General features: G+C 28.0%; 1 protein-coding gene across 2 annotated transcripts in view; it reads right to left on the bottom strand.

Moving 5' to 3' along the window:
* Positions 1-17,257, bottom strand: part of LOC103574180 (lachesin) — a 201,721-nt gene that overhangs the window by 174,674 nt on the left and 9,790 nt on the right. The window contains exons 1-2 of one of the 2 annotated variants that reach the window (XM_008553579.2): positions 5,862-5,952; positions 5,175-5,430 (exon numbers count right to left, since the gene is read on the bottom strand). The exons of the other annotated variant lie outside the window; for it this stretch is intronic. The gene's annotated coding sequence lies outside the window, so the exon portion shown is untranslated. Of the gene's footprint in view, positions 1-5,174; positions 5,431-5,861; positions 5,953-17,257 lie in introns of those variants that run through there. 2 annotated transcript variants of the gene reach the window in all.

Genomic DNA, 17,257 nt, shown 5'->3' with positions numbered 1-17,257 from the left:
TTTTTTCTCCTTTTCTTTCCTATATTGATTTAAAAATTATTCAAAAAATATTTTAAAGAAGAGAAAAATTAGTAATTACTTGCAGTGACGTAATACAAAATGAATAAAAATACTTTAATTAAACTATTCTGCCCTGAACACAAATGGAGAGATAAGAGTTAATAATGAAATTAATTAAATTAGACGAGCTATGGTGGATTTTAGATGAATATATTTACAAATATGTCTAAGAATAAACTTAGCTCTCAACGTCATGTTCAGTTACTAACCATCATCGACTACTCCCAGTTGTGTCGAGTTAAAAACTAGCTGAGGCTGCAAGTAAAATAAAATGTATATGATAAAAAGTGTGTGTAATAAGTTGACGTTGGATGTTCAATTTTGTGAAAGTGGCTTTTCGAAATGAGATTTGAATAATGCATGCATGCAGATCCACGTGGTTACGGACCAACGGCTCGTAATTTCACGATTGCAATTTTTTTTGTTTCTCTTTTTTTCATGTTATAGTATTTCTTTTTACTTTTTTTTATGATTCTTTCTGTCGACCATCAATCAATCATAAATAAAAAGATGAGTTAGTTTAGAGAAAATATATGAAAATTCGAAGTAAAGAAAATAATTTATGAAAATGCGGAAAAGTAAATAGTAGATTCGAGAGTCATAAAGAATAATAAATTTTATAAATACATATATGGATGCACATAATTTATATTTATACATATGAAATAATAAAATCGCGGTTACGAAAATTTTTTATCACTCTTTTTTTAAGAATCTTACATTTATTATTCTTTTCATATAACTGGGGTTATATTTTTAAAAGAGTTCATTTCTGTCATAGTTTGAAATATTATTCAACGATTCAAAACTCCATATGGAAAATTTTTCATCATCTTTTATTTTTTTTTTTCTTCTCGTTTAGTCTAACGTATCATTGATGCATACACGGGTTTTTATAACTAGCTCACAAGAGAAAAATATAATATAGAATAACGGAATATGTAAATGATAATAGAATTTTTTATTGAAAAAAAAAATAATACATTTTTATATTTATCCTATTTAAACATCTTTGATATTTACTTCTTTTGCTTATTATTAGAAAGCATGACATTTTTTTCACACAATGAACTCCTAAGAAAACTTTTAATTAACTCGAAAGTTTAGTGAAAAAAAAAAAAATATTACTGTAAAAATGATTGAAGTAAACGAAGATTATGAATAATGGCAGAAAAAAATATAATGGAGAACAAAAAGTTGAGGCTCTAATAAAAAAAAATTGTCATAATGGTGAATCATGGACACGAGTTTCTATTCAGTGAATGTCTTAATGACCAAAATAAATTTTTGCTTTTTAAAAAAAAAAAAAATATCAGGATTAAAGTAACGGCAGGGATTCAAAATTTTTATTTCAAGTAAAAATATGAAAAAACCTGTGTGTATAATAATAATGATAATAATAATAATAATAATAATAATAATGTAAATTTTTATTATGAAAACTGCAGAATAATAAATTTATAATCACGATTTAATTTAATTTTTTTTTTGTAAAATAGAAAATTTGAAATTTTATGTATAAATAATGTAATGATAAATCATAATTTTATTTTACTTCTATTGAAAGAGATTAACGCCGCGGCAAAATATTTAAAAATAAAATATCAGCTGTAAATATTGCTCACTATTATATAAAATTTATTTAAACTTTCGCTGATAAAAAAAAAAAAAATTATAGTGATGTTTAAATTATTTGCTATGTATTCAATTATTGATAATATAAAATAAATAATAAGCGAATTTTTTTAAAACTCTGTATATCAGACACATGACATCATTGGTATATAGACATCTCGACATCTACTAGACAGCTAACAACTGAGTTTAAATCAAGTCACGCGATAAAATACACCACTATTTGAAATTTAATAATTTACAATCAGTCAGAATGTACTTTTTACATTAAAAATACATGATAATTTTTTAATTTAATATGGAGCAGAAAAAAATTGTACAATTGATGACAATTATGTCGGCATATTTACTGTAATATCAAGTAGCAAAAATTATTTTGTATAGAGACAATATTTTTTTGGCTGAAAAATTATTTTTTATAATATTTTTAATAAACTGAATATCGATTTAAAAGTTTCACATGACAGTGAAATGTGTTGATTTAACATAAAATAATCAACCCCAAAAATTTAACACAGCCCGTTTTTAATTCAGATACATGATATCCTTTAAACAATAACCTCGGTCTGACAGACCGCCAATCAAATTTAAAATCAATAAAACTTTTTTTGATGTTTATGTTAAAATATTAATTAATGTGAAGTTTAAAAATAAATAAAGTTTGTAATATTATTAAATCAAGTCTTTTTTATGAAGATATAGTTTCATTAATGTAAATAGATACTCCTCTTTGTCAAAAGTAAAAATACCGAGTGTACTTCTAGTCGTGGTCTGTCAGATCGGCCTTACCCGTAGCGTAAAAATTTTCAGTGACCGAGTGAACGCGGATTAAATCTAGAGTAAATACGGAGCGGGTGATTTTTCTTTATTTAATTTCCACCGAGAACATTTACTCCTTAAGAGAATTTATTTTAACATTAAAAATCTAGATCGGAGTGGACGTGGATTAACATAAAGCCGACATCACTCCAGAATTAGTCCACTGAAAAAAAATTCTCTATTTTCATTATATGGGGAACATTTTTTGTTCAAAACTCCATGACGTAGTGAATTCGAATCGAAATAAAATCTATAATGACTCCGAATTTACTCCCAATTTTTTACAGTATGAGTATACTGTGAGAAAAAAAAATATTTTTTCATACAAAGTACTCATATATTATTGAGTTTGAAAAAAAAAATGTTTTCTTGTTTATTATCGCAAGTAATATTTTACTCATTAAATAAATATGTACTACGACTTTTATTTTATCGTACTAGTAGTAATGACGATATTAAATGAAGATAAAAATAAACTTAAGAGGGTAAATTAAAAAAAAAAAAAAGTATATAATTAATATGAGATATGAAAAAATATGTCAATATAAATCCTCAAAGAGAGAGTATATAAGCTAGTAAAAATTATTACGTGTATCTAACATGTACTTGACGCTGTCATCAAATACACATCGTGATGAGGCTCAAGAGAGTAGCGTATGCTGACACGATAGAATTCAATGTATTGCTACGACCTACATATTCTATTTTCGACTATATTCATTTTAAAAGCCATAAAAACATCGGAGAGCATCGATAGTGAATTGAATGAGAAAATATATACATAAAAAAAAATAATAATAATAATAATAATAATAATAACAATAGTAAATAAAGGTAATATTAGAACGAAAAAATATAAGCGGAAAATATTGATAAAAAAAAAAAATAATAATTGGCAGCGAAAAATCGTCACAAATATCAGGCGAATTGTGTATCAAAAATTTTAAATAAAACGACAAAAAATATTCGGTAGAATATTAAAAAAAAAATATCGACTGGAGTACAAATTGTTTTTTCTGCTTATTTATACGTATATATATATATATATATATATATATATATATATATATATATATATATATATATATATATATATATATATATATATAATACTGAAGTTAGCCAACGTCTAATAATTTTTTGATTTTTTTTTAAACGATAATTTATAAAAAAAAAAAAAATATTCAAAAAAATTGCACTTACAGTCCATTAAATTTTCTACAAGTGCATATTTTTAGATTTTTTTTTTTTTTGTAATTAATTCGTTAAAAAAACAAAACCCAAAAATTGTTAACTGTCTGCTAACTTCAGGATCATATGTTCGACATTTTAATTAGCAAATGATCTAACTCCATTTCAGAAAATCCTCCATTTATGCGAAAAAAAGGAAGTTAAAAATTTTTTTTCATCTAAAAATCAGTTCTATATCTAGTATATATATAGTATTTTTGTCAAAGTTACTCAAATGATTTTTTCTCTGACTATTAGTATCTGAAAATTGCACACAATTACCTACGATAAATAATCACTTAGACACTTTGCTAATTAGAACGTCGAAATATATTTATAAATACACTGAATTCGAAGGATAAATATAAGAAAAAATATATAAATGTAATAAATTTGTATCAAGTATAAAATAAAATAAATTATATATAAAAAGAATTGTCAATAAACAGGAGTGTAGTTAAATTGTTAATTTCGTTATATAAAAACTAGAGCCATTGTTTTAACGCAACAATAAAATTTATAGACGATAGTAGATTGAAGCTATTATATATTTCTAGATGTATAAAAACCCCAGCTGAGTTAGAGCACTTTTGTCTGTTGCTTTTATTTTTATTTATTTATATATTTATTTATTTATTTTTTTTTTTTTATAGACCACTGAAATTCGAAATGTGTTACAATAATAAAATACACAAAATTGGATGAAAACCAATTCGTTAAATTTTATCGTTATAAATATATATACATTTATTTATTTATTTATTTTTATGAAGTAATTCAAGGCAATGAGAAAACCGGAAAATAATCGTTGACACTCGGGTATAAACAAGAGATCGTTTGATAAGTGTGAAACATCAACGACCTAACTTTTTTTTGTTCACAGGTTAGTGCACCCCCAACACGTTACACCTATAAAATCTCGCACATTTCCACCAAGATAGATAAGCCGTAAAGCTCAGCGTTTTTTTTTCTCTTTTTTTTTTTTTTGTTAAAAAAACTAGGGTTTTGTCGACCATCAAAATAGTCACGGTTATTCTGAACGAAATGTAATGTAACGGAAAAAATATAAAAGGAAACAAAATTAAGAAGATAGGAAACAAAATCGTGTCATCGGCAAATAAAAAAAAAAGTAAATAAATAAAGTTATAAATATAAAAAATATAAAACGATATTGAAAGTAATTCACGAAATCCTGTTATTGGATACGATAGTAAAATTTAATATTCGATAGTAAAATATATGTCCACGATGTATTAAATATTTAAAACTTATTGTACACGTTAAATTGAATCAGCACTATCGATAAATCTCGGCAATAAAATTAATAATGAATGAAAAAGTACATCGATTCCCCATGTCGTAAGTTATTGAGCTTTTTTTTTGACTCGATAATTGATAAAATAAAAATGATGAATGAAACAATTACTTACTCGTAAAAGATAACCCGAGTAATAAGGGCTCATCGATTTACTCAGCAATTATTTGTGAATTCCAATTGTTCAATTAATTCACTTAGACTTATTTTAATCACTTATAACATCCACGTGGGCCTCAGTCAACTCGAGTGAGTCAATAACATTTTACTAATTATTTGCATTTACTATAGATATACTAGATCACTCCACATTATATAAATTAATCAAACTTCTCATTCACTGTCAATAATGCTCCATAATTAAACTCAGCCTACATCAACAAAACAGAAATCAAATATTTGTTTTACATAAAAATTAACAAAAATTAATATACTAATTAATTATTACTACAATTTTGAATTAAAATTAATATTTTATCGATGAAAAAGTAATTAGAGTGGTCACTATTGTATGAAAAAAAATTTTTAATTAATTGAAATTCAATTTAAATATTTATTTAATCTGTAATATCATTTTTTATAACGAACATTTGCATTCTTGTTACCAGCAAACGCTTGAATGGAATTTTATTTTTCAATAAATAAATGACGAGATAAAAAATTCAATTAAAATATATATTAAAAAAAAATTTTTTTCATTTATTTATGGATGAGTAATTTTTTTTTTAATAAAATAAAATTATTTAAATAAAAAAAAATAATAATGAATAAGTTTTTTAATAAAAAAAAAAAAAATGATTACGTTAAAAGCACAGTGTGTCACAATAACACGATACAAGTAATAATAAATCGAGCGTGAAATTAATCAGATGATGATTTTGACAAGAGACAACAGTTAACACGAAGACTCGTCGCGGCAGACTGGTAGTTTCGCGATACGGGTTTAACCAAGTCCCGATACGAGACACTTACTCACTCTATCACTCTTTCCCTTTCCTTGTCTGGCTTACTCCCGTGACTACTATCCTGACACAAGTAACGTACGCTATCGTGCGAATCTGGACACGCGCGCGGATGCCGGCGCTCGCGCAATAACGTGCCGGCGTACTGGATAGGAAGGACTACCCCGTGTCCCCGTGCTGTTACTCGGATTCTGAAGCAAAGAGTGGGGACAGAAAAGCGCAAGTAAGTAGGGAGATACGTGAGGATGAAAGAGAAAGACTGAAAAACCCCGACAAACGTTGTAGCTGAGAAAGATGAAAAAGGATAAATGAAAAAGAAACGAAATTTTAGTTGAGAGCATGAGGACGAGAGTTTCGCGCGAGGACAAGGACTTCCAGGTGCGGAAGGGGCTGAAGGGTGGCTTTGATACCTCCGGAAAATGCTCTGCCGGCATCCCACACCCACACCCTCACCCACACCCACCGAGAACCAGAATATATCCTTGATTCTCAACGATCCTTTGCTTCTCTTCCCGCCCTACCGTTACCCGTCTCCACCTTCTTCTCTTCCTCCCTTAACTTTCATTTCTCACTGTTATTTACACATACATATATTATATATTAAATTTTATATTATTATAACTCATCACTCTTAAATATCACAATTTCTCATCACCATAATTTATAAATTTACACGGAAAAAAGTAATCAGTAGCAGCTACCGATTATTTTTTTCTGTGTAGTATCACTCAATAAATATTTTGTTTTACTTAGCAATTTCAAGTTTAAATATTTTCTAAATAATTATCAAAACCAGACACATCCCAATGTAATTTAGATTTTCTCAAAATATTCCATGTAAACTATATATGTATTAACCTAGATATTTGTAATGAAATTTAGTTGCCGCATAAAATTTACATTGTTTGCTGTCTGTAATACAAAACTATTATATTTCCACATGCATATAAAATTACATTGCTAATAATATAAATAAAAACAACAACAATTATATAAACTAATAAATTAAACAACAAAATGTTTGGTGATGAATAAAATATAAGAACAGTAAATTAGCAGTTAAATTTTATCTTACGTAAGCAAGTCAGTAAACGTGTATGTATGCAAATGTAAGTATATATATATATATATATATATATATATATATATATATATATATATATATATGTATATGCATATACATATATAAATAAAGTTTAAGAAACAAGGGTTAGATTTACGCAACATCTCATGAGCTTCGTCTTACATTGACCTAGGTTGGAGTTGCGATAGTTAGTAAAGCTAATAACGCGAATTAGGATTCAAAGTGAGTGTACACCTAAAGCCAAGCATAGCTTTGTATGTATATATATATGTAGGAGAGGTAGTAGGAGTAAGAGGAAGTTATATACACTCGTGTGCTTTCTGGGGTGATATAATACAAGGTAGAGAGTATAAGGTGTGGTAGGAAAGTTGAGTGTAGAAGAGAGCATAGAGTAGGTGGTAGCTCTAGCTACACTCCTGTCTGAGAAACCTGACATGCCTACCAAAGCCACCGCATCTTATGTGCTGGTGGACTCGAGCCAACATTTCAAATACACCTTTTCAGTCACGTGTTCCGACCTTTAAACTCGACAAATCTTTCGGCATTTTATCCTCGATAATTATTATACAACTACTTCCATTACGTTCGATATGATACCAATTCAATTTGAACACTTCTATTTATATTCAATAAAAATATTTTATTTTTTTATCAGTGTCGAAATCGATTGCACAGAAAAAAAGGATTTCTTGATGGAAACAATTTTTACTTACCCCTAGAAAAATTTTTTATGGTGAATTGAACACGAAAAGTTTTCTTGGGGTGAGAAAAAAATTATTGCATTGAAAAATTTTTTCTAGTCCTAAGAAAAGTTTTATTTTCATTCCATAATGCAAAATTTTTCTTGCACCAAGAAATTATTTTTATCTGTGTGAGATCTATCGAAATCATAGTGAATTTTTTAATTTCGTTTAATAAATCGTCTCAAAATTATTATGTATTGATTTCTTTCAGAAGCAATCAGTGATCAATTGTGTCTAATGGACAATAAGAGATTGTAAATTCAAGAAGTTAAAAATAAAATAACTTATAAATTATGAAATAAATGTAAATAGCGCAGTTTTGTTTTATCTATACCAGAACAAACTGTGATAATTTATTTAAAACAGTCTAATGAAAATAGAATATGTAAAACATTAATAAGTTCAAGTTATATAAGAGACCGGTCTTATTCTTTTACTTCAATCTAAAATTTTCAGGTTTTTCGCCATAGCCCATTTTTTTTTACGTAATTCTACATCTAAAATAGCTGGGAGTAAAACTCAACTTTTCAGTACTGTATTCCTTCATTATTGTAAAATTTAAAGATATTGAAAATTCATAGTTATCTCACCGATTTAAGTTTAATTAATTACCTATTTTTATCAAAAAATTTTATTAATTGTTTAATAAGACTTATTTTTAAACTCTTTTTTATTCGTGATTAAAGAGCAGTACTTTTTGTTAACATAAAAACTTTAGGGACAAATTAGTTCAATTAAAGGAAACTTCTAGCACCAGTTCGGCTTATTCATAAAATTCTCATGAGCCCCTAGACAAACTATTAGACAGTTTCAAAATTTTTGAGTACATTTTATTAAAACCCCTTAAATATGTCTCGAGAGATTCTCAAAAAATATTATTATTACTTTTTTTATTATTGACCTACATCAGAATTTATTAACTTGTCTGCCTAATCTGAACTTTTCGTGACCGTTAATTTATTACCGAATATTGATAAACATCATGACATACGACAATCATGTTTCAAATTACCTCAACCATCAATCGAGTATCCATCATCACTAAAAATATAAAATTCAAAAACTCAATATCTAAACATGAATAAGTGAAATAAGTGAATATTCACTAATGCGGTGCCAATTGAACCACTTTTTGGAATTGGTGGTTCGATTTTCACTTTGAATTAGTGAATATTAACTAATTTATGTTTAGAGAGCAAACAAAATCGATATTTTAAAAATATTTGTAAATATTAAGTAAAAAAATTTGTGGAGTGAACGTGATTTAAATTCGCAGTGAATACAGAGTGGGTGACTGTATATTTATTTAATTCCCTTGGAGTAAAAATCACTCAGAAGCGAAATTTATTATCATATTAAAAGATCGAATCGGAGTGAATGTGGATCTAAATAAAATCCGTAATCACTCCAGATACGCTCCTGTTTTTTGCAGGGTAGTTTTAAGTTATTGAAAAATTTTAATATTAAAATTTATATTTGTTTATATTAATTAATGTTTTTATAAATGATAATTAAATAGAAGACGCACAACGTGATCACCCTGACATTTTTAACACAATAGTTATTTCTAAACTACAGTCCTAAAGGTTGAAATCTCCCTTTATCTTATTTTATGTCTTTTCTTCTCGGATTGGTCCGTTACCATCCCACGGCTTAGCATAAAAATGTGAATACGACGGATTAAAGTAAATGATATCATAAAAAATAATAAATAATTTAAAAGTAAAATTATTTTTAAAATAATAAAGGCAAAAGGCAGTTTTTGAAACTAATTAAACTTAAATGTATCTAATATCCTGCTTGAATAATTAGCTGCATAAACTTTATGAAAAGATTTAAGTTACTTGTACAAAGTTGTAGCTTCTAATATCATAAGCAGGCGAAGATAAATTATAAGCGTATTTGTTACAATTGACAAATCCTTTATGAATAGAGGTTTGTTTCAATTGTATCCATATTGAAATATTTATGAGATGATTAGGCCGCCGATTTATTTTTTTAGTACACTGAAAAAAAAACCGGTTTAATTTCGCGCAATCCCAGTGTTAAACCTATCAGTGTTAAATTTAACCCCGAAAACGGTGTTAAAGTAACACGGGTAGTTATGTTAAAATTTTTTCTAGTGTTAGAAAAAAGTAGTTTTTTTTTTTTTTAGTATCAGAAGTCGAAATGCATATAAATTTTTTTATTGCTTAAAAAATTATTGATACCACAGATTTACTATTCTATGCAGGAATTCAAAAAAATTTTGTCTTAAATGACACGTTAATGGTATTGTATAAAATATGGGAAACAGGCTTTTATGATTTAAGTCTCTATACAAGTTGTCAATGATTAATTTATCATCTATAAATCAATTATTACCCAATGAAAAATATCAGAATCACACTGTAAAAAGAGCGGTGATAAAAATGGTCTCATTTTAATTCCGCCCGATGTAAAAATGAAATTACACCGGTGTAGGAGGAGTAATTCACCGGTATTAAAGTGGTGTAACTGGTGTAAAAGAGGGGTAAACTGCGTTTGCTTGAAGTATTAACTTTAAAGATAATAAAACACCAAAAACATCAGGTCTTTATGAAAATTAATAAAAAATATCATTTATTAACAAATATAGTGATCGATAAAGTAAAAATATTTACAAAATAAAATATTTTAATACCCGTAAAGAATATTTACACCGGTGACGGCGTTATTTTAACATCGGAGAATTCGTTTTAACACCGGTACAGAATATTTACACCGGTGACGGCGTTTTTTTTACACCGCTTTCGGTGTTGAAATTTAACACCGCTGATTTTAACACCTACACCGCTTGGACTTACCCCGGTGATTTTTTACAGTGTATATAATAAAAATGATTATGGTATTTTTCCTATATATTTGATTTTATAAGTGAAGAAGAACTTATGAACTTTGTTCCGTTGATTAAAAGTGAATTGCTCATTTTATAGTTAAAAAAATGATTTGTATCTCAATTAACGATTATTTCGTAATTTTAACAAATTATTATTATTATTATTATTATTATTATTATTATTGTGAGTAAATCCAACGTAATAATAGAAAGAAGCTAAAAAAATTAAGGTAGTTTAGTCCGGGAATCGAACCTGGACTAAAAAAAAAAAATAATAAGAAAAGGTAATCTATGCCAAAAACATAATAATAACAATACGACCATACACAATGCAAATATTATACAAAATTATTATTATTCTATTTTGTAGATTTTGAACACTTGAACTTACACCCTCATACTCCGATTAGAGTTAATTTACTCCACGTGTACACCGTTTTTTTATCACTAAATAGCACTGTTACACCGGTGTAAGTTTATTTTAACACTGCATTTTTTATATTATATAAAAAAATTACGGATCAATTAGTTTCCTGAAAATCGGAACGTTTTTCACGGAATGGAAATGAAAAAACGAAATGAAAATTAAAAAATCTACTGGATGTCAATTTCTGTAAAGTTTTACATGTCAGCTGAAAATTGCAAGCCACCCCAACTACCCCTTAAGTCACTTTTAAGGTTAAATTACATAAATTCTTTTCATTTTCGTTGCGCAAAAAACGTTTTGATCTTTGAGTACATGAGCACTTGTATTTTATTAATTGACATTTAACGACTTTTTTATTAAATTGATGATAATATTTGCCAATAAAATATTGATCGAACAGGAGTAACGTTGTACACACTAATTAATAATTAATCTATTCAATATCAGTCATGTGTTAATTATGGCCCATGAGAATATCGTCACGACTTAAAGCGATTTTTTTTTCTTTTGTAAAAAAAAATTATTCATTACTAGAATGGCTAATACTGTAGATATGAAATTGATGACATTTTTAGTAAATTAAAAATTAATATCGCCAATTCCCGACTGATCAAAATGTATGTAGAGTAGCTTCTAGGTTGCTTTTGCACTCGTATAGTACAGTAATTAATTCATGTATCCGCGTGAGAACACAGGGATATTTTAGCTCATCTGTCCAGTAGCACCGATAACCACCAGTGCCGCACATCCGACCAATAATGACCCTGGCGATCGCGAATTATTCACGCGTTTATCGTCGCGCCCTACTGCAATACACTATCTATACCATTCTCTCTCTCTCTCGCTCTCTTTCTGCCTTTTTACATACTATCGCATGCATGATGACATTATACTTCACGCCTGTGTGTGCAATATTAAAGCGATAACGTTTTAACCAAACATTAACTCCATATCGTACTTACACACTTATTAAATTTGTCAAAAAAAAAATATTTCACGGTTGATAATTATCAAGATAGTAAAAATAAATAAATTTATATGATATATTATAGAAAAAAATTTAATGGTTTTTTAAATAATAAATGTATAAGAGAGTAAGGGGCGAAACGGAGTAACCCCAAAATTCTATAAAAAAAGTTTGTTTTTTAAAATAATTTTGAATTATTCCAGAATTACTTTTGTGAATATAGGGGAAGGAGGGGCAAAATCGGGTACTTAAGGAAATACCAATTGTTCGAGGACTTAAATACACTAAATCTTTTTTTTTCAATGATATTCAAAGTAAACAGAAAATTTTCAGTTACCGTTGAAAAAAAAAAAGTTTTTATTTTTGTGAGCAAAATGGGGTACCCTCTAAAATAAGATAAAAAAAAAATTTCTGAATTTTGAATGAATTTAATTAAGTTAAATTTTTTTGCAAGTAATTTTTTTTTTTATCTTTTTACATGAAGAAAAATTATATTTTGTATGATTATTGGATACAAAAGAAGAAAAACATATTTTTAATAGTTTTTATCATAAAACAAAAGTCATTAATATTTTTCAATTGACAATTGATTTTTGAGAAAGTTTAACAAAAAAAATGAATAAAAAACGCTCAATTATATTCACAAAAGTGATTTTGGAATGTTTAAAAACCATTTAAAATATGAAATTTTTTTTTATCAAGTTTTGGGGGTACCCCGTTTTGTCTATCCGCCCCCTCCCCCCCCCTCTCCTAATTAAGCATAATTTTGAATTTTTTTTTTAAACTTTTTAAAAATTGAAAGTTTCAGTCGAAAAATTTTAATGACTTTTGTTGTAAGATACAAATCATTAAAATTTTTTTCTCTTTCTTTGCATTCAATAATTATATGAAAAATAATTATTCTCTATGTAACTTACATAAGAAAAATTAATTAATTTCCAGAAATTTTTTCTTTCACCTTTTTTAGGCAGTACCCCATTTTGCCCACAAAAAATTAAAATTTTTTTGTTAATGGCAGCTGAATATTTTTTCCATTCACTTTGAAGATAAAAAAAAAGATTCAAGTCCCTAAAATTTTTGTATTTTTTTAAGTACCCCATTTTGCCCCTTTCTTCCCTATATCCAGTATCATCCATTAATAAGATAGATAAAAGGTTGAAGCATATTGCAAATGTATTTGATTCGAATAGAAGACAAATAAGTAGTATTGAAAAAAAAAAAAAAAAAAAAAAAAAGAAAGATAAATAAGAGTACGAATATAAGAGTTGATAAAAGAATAAGAGGGAGAAGACATGAGATGCCATGGCGTTAATGGACTTTTCAAAACTAAAAGGCTACGGCAGTTGCTGACGGAGGTGTACGTAATAGATAGCTTGGATAATTGCTTCACTTAAACGAGAAACACGTTCGACCTTTACGTTCACTCCAATCCTATGGCCACCGATACATGCACTATACTAGTATTAACAGTCAGCCCTTTAGTACTATTTACTTTTATTGTAACAACTTTTTATATAAAAATATATATTTTATGTACGCATATACTCATATATTTTTATATTTTATATACATAGATATACACTAGTCTCTGTTGGATGTGTTATTCATTTATTCGAAACATTTTCTCGCGCTTCTATTCGTGAAATACGTTATTATCATACTCACCAATCTGCCACGTACTGACTACGATAATTTCTATACCTAGTAATTTTGCACGCTTACAAACCAACTGAGTTGCCCACCTTCATTTTCCCCTTACGGTTATGTTGCACGTACTTGGGTGGTCTATTTCACAAACCAATCTCTCACGTGTTATCACTTCCCGCGATTTAAATAAAAATAGAAGAAGAAAACAAGAAACAATTACAACAATCAATTCCTTAATTATTTACTAAAATTAAATTAATAACGGTAAATAAAATTTTAATCCAACTTATTACTCGAAAAGTATCCTATTTGATATTTTAAATAAAAGATAAAATTAGCAAAAAAAAAGTTTTAATCAAAGGAATTAATTAGATTTAAAAACAGGGGACGGTAAAAGTTTTAAAGCTTAATTACATGTAAACGACGTGTATATAAAAAGTAAGTGGTTTAAAGTTTTCCGGTTTTAAAATTAAAATTGTTTCGAAAATATTACGATGAGCGAGTTGCGGGAACAGCAGCAGCAGTCAAGCGAAGAGTTAATTAACTCAAGAGGATGCCAACAGACACCGTGACGCTCGCGTGATTTTGTTTATTGTCAACTTGTTGTTGTTGTCAAACAATTTATATATATAATATATATATATATATATAGGTATATATATATATATATAAATAGAGAGAGAGAAAGATTGAACACCAAAGCCTTTGTTGTGTGCTGCGTGTTTGTATATCACGGAACTCATATATGACAGAATGTATCACGTGTGATGCGTGTGTTTTGATGCACCAAGAGAGCAGGGATTCCACGGGCTACCGCTAAATATACATACATATCTATATACTGTTTATTGTATACAGTGTCTATGTATATATATGCATATATAGTCTCAGTATTGGTGGATGTGTTAAGCGTGTTGATGAGAATGTGTATAGATGCAAGTAGGCAGAACACACGAACCCTGATACAAGGTCCCGAGAGTTCAAAGGTAAAGCCCTGCAACAACGCATCTAATTACTTCCTTCCTTTATCGTAGGTGATAGAGCTACGAGGCGATGAATTAACATCTTGTTGGTTTAAGCACTTGTATTACTAACACACGGCCAGCGAAGATTGGATAGCTGACACCGATATACTCACGGCTATTATTGTATACTCTCTGCAATTCACTATTAACAACAACTTTAATTTAAATCTCAACAGAAACAATAAACAAATTATTACAACCTTGATGATTTCAAAATGTGTTTTTTTGAAGCGGAAAATATTTTGACAAGTTAAATATTTATTTAAGATCTTGTAAAAATTTCAAGTAAATTTTCATTTTATTTATTGAGACGGAAATTGAAAAAATCCGATAAAAATTTTTAAAGTAAATATTTAAAAATTTAAATATTAAGCAGTTACGAAAAAATAATTTTTTTTTATGCAAAATAAAACATGTGACTTTACGTCTTATGTTTAAAAATTTTAATCTGATAATTGGAGCAATTTATTTATTTTTTTTTTTTTTTTCATAATTAATTAAAAATTTACAGCTCAAAATATCCCACAGGGTTTCTATAGACAAAATATAAATCTAAAAAATTTGACTGTTGCATTGTGTAAATATTACTAAGTGTCAGAATATTTTGAAAAATGAAATATGTTGATGATAATAATGAGAGTAAGGAAGAGTAGGGCAAGACGGCCAATTTAAGCCGATTATTACTTTTTGTGGCTTTTAACCATCAAATCATTTTACTTTTGTCCTATTTCGAAAAAATTTATGGAGTTTGCTGGAACTCTAAAAAAAATTTTTTTTTTTTTTAAATTATTTTCATCATTAAGAATGGATTTTTTTTTTCTTCACAACTATTTTTACTTTTGTATTACTCAAAGAAAATTTCTTAAGGTGTAATAAATCACTCCCCCACGATTAGATTAATTACTAATTGTTATTTAATAAAAAAAAAATTCTATATTTCTTATTTGTCATTATTTTTAACCCAAAAAAACGTGTTTTTTAATTTTTTAGATTGCAGATAATTTTTCTTTATGTAAAAAAAATTTAATCAATTAAAAAATTAGAAAAATGGATAAGTATATTAGATTTTTTATAATTTGATGATAAAAATATGAAAAAATAATTTTTTCAGAGTTTCCGGCTGGTCCATGTTGCCCCAGGCGTGATGCGTAGCGCTAAAAATGCGCAAATATATTGGATTTATATATAGTAAGTAGGCGAAAGAAAACAAAATTTTTCGATCAACATTTCATGGAGGCCTTTTTGCTCCAGGGGGTTTCGGTGCCCGACCCTCCCCTATAGAATAGAATTCTTTAAGCATATACAATAATCCAAGTAGAATAAGTGTCCACCTGCACAACAGACTATGAAGATTTATACAGCTATAAATGGAATATCGAATGCGCAGTAACGAGGAGTCAGTGCGGGAAATTGAGCAGAGAACGTTCATGACGTTAGCGAAATTCTCGTTGGCAATCGATACACGCTTGTAGGATTTATACATACAAAAAGAGAAGAAGATATAGAGGAAGAGAGAATAGTATCGAATGCAATTGAACATCGTGTAGACTTTGCGTGATGCAGTACACGAGTGATGTGCACGACGAGAAATGCTCATCGACTCATAGAAGCCACGATCGAATAATCGAAATTCACGTTTTAGGTTCTAGTTGTCCGTTTGGCTTCATCTATATATATTCACGCTCCTTTTATATATTCTATATTCTCTTCTTCCGTATCTCAATTTACGGATGCCGATGCACTTTCCCAACTGATGTGAATATACCTATATCGGTAATCGTGCGGTGGAATGGCGCGGCGCTTTGCCCAGATTGAAATTCGCTTCTTTCCTTGAATTGGACCCTCGACACACAAGATTCAAAATTGCATCGGATTCGCGAGAGGCTTCTCTACTGAATCGATTCTCCATTTCAAACCTCCTGATACTAGACTCGTGATTCTCATCGGTCCGATATTCCTACCCTACTACAACCATTCGGATTAGTACCAGTCTAGTCTAGACTTTGCTTCAAAACAACCTTTCACTTTTCAGTTCAACTGATTCAATATTATTTTTTATGTCTTACTTTGTTATTAAAAAAATTAATATGATCGGAAAAAAATCAAAAGAACACTGAACGCTCATGTTAAAATAAAACTAAAGAACCTACGAAATACAGTCTTACTTATTTTCGCTTAAAAACAACTCCAATAAATCATGAGATCATAAAAATTTTCTCGGGACTAAAAAAATTTCTTGACGCAAAAAATTTTTTCTCACCCCAATAAAATTTTAATTTTTAATTTATAATGCGAAATATTTCTCAATGCCAAGAAATCTTTTTTTTTTGTATGAGAAAAAATAAAATTCATGAATAAATAAATATTTTTAGTTGTTTATACAACGTATACTGAAAAAATAAATATTTGTCCCAAATAAACCAATTTATTTTTGGCTTTTTTGAAAATATTTCTTAATGACAAATAAATATATTTGGTACAAATAA

This window comes from Microplitis demolitor, chromosome 7 (assembly GCF_026212275.2).
Source record: "Microplitis demolitor isolate Queensland-Clemson2020A chromosome 7, iyMicDemo2.1a, whole genome shotgun sequence".
Lineage (NCBI taxonomy): Eukaryota > Metazoa > Arthropoda > Insecta > Hymenoptera > Braconidae > Microplitis > Microplitis demolitor.
This window is presented reverse-complemented; position numbering and strand designations above follow the sequence as displayed.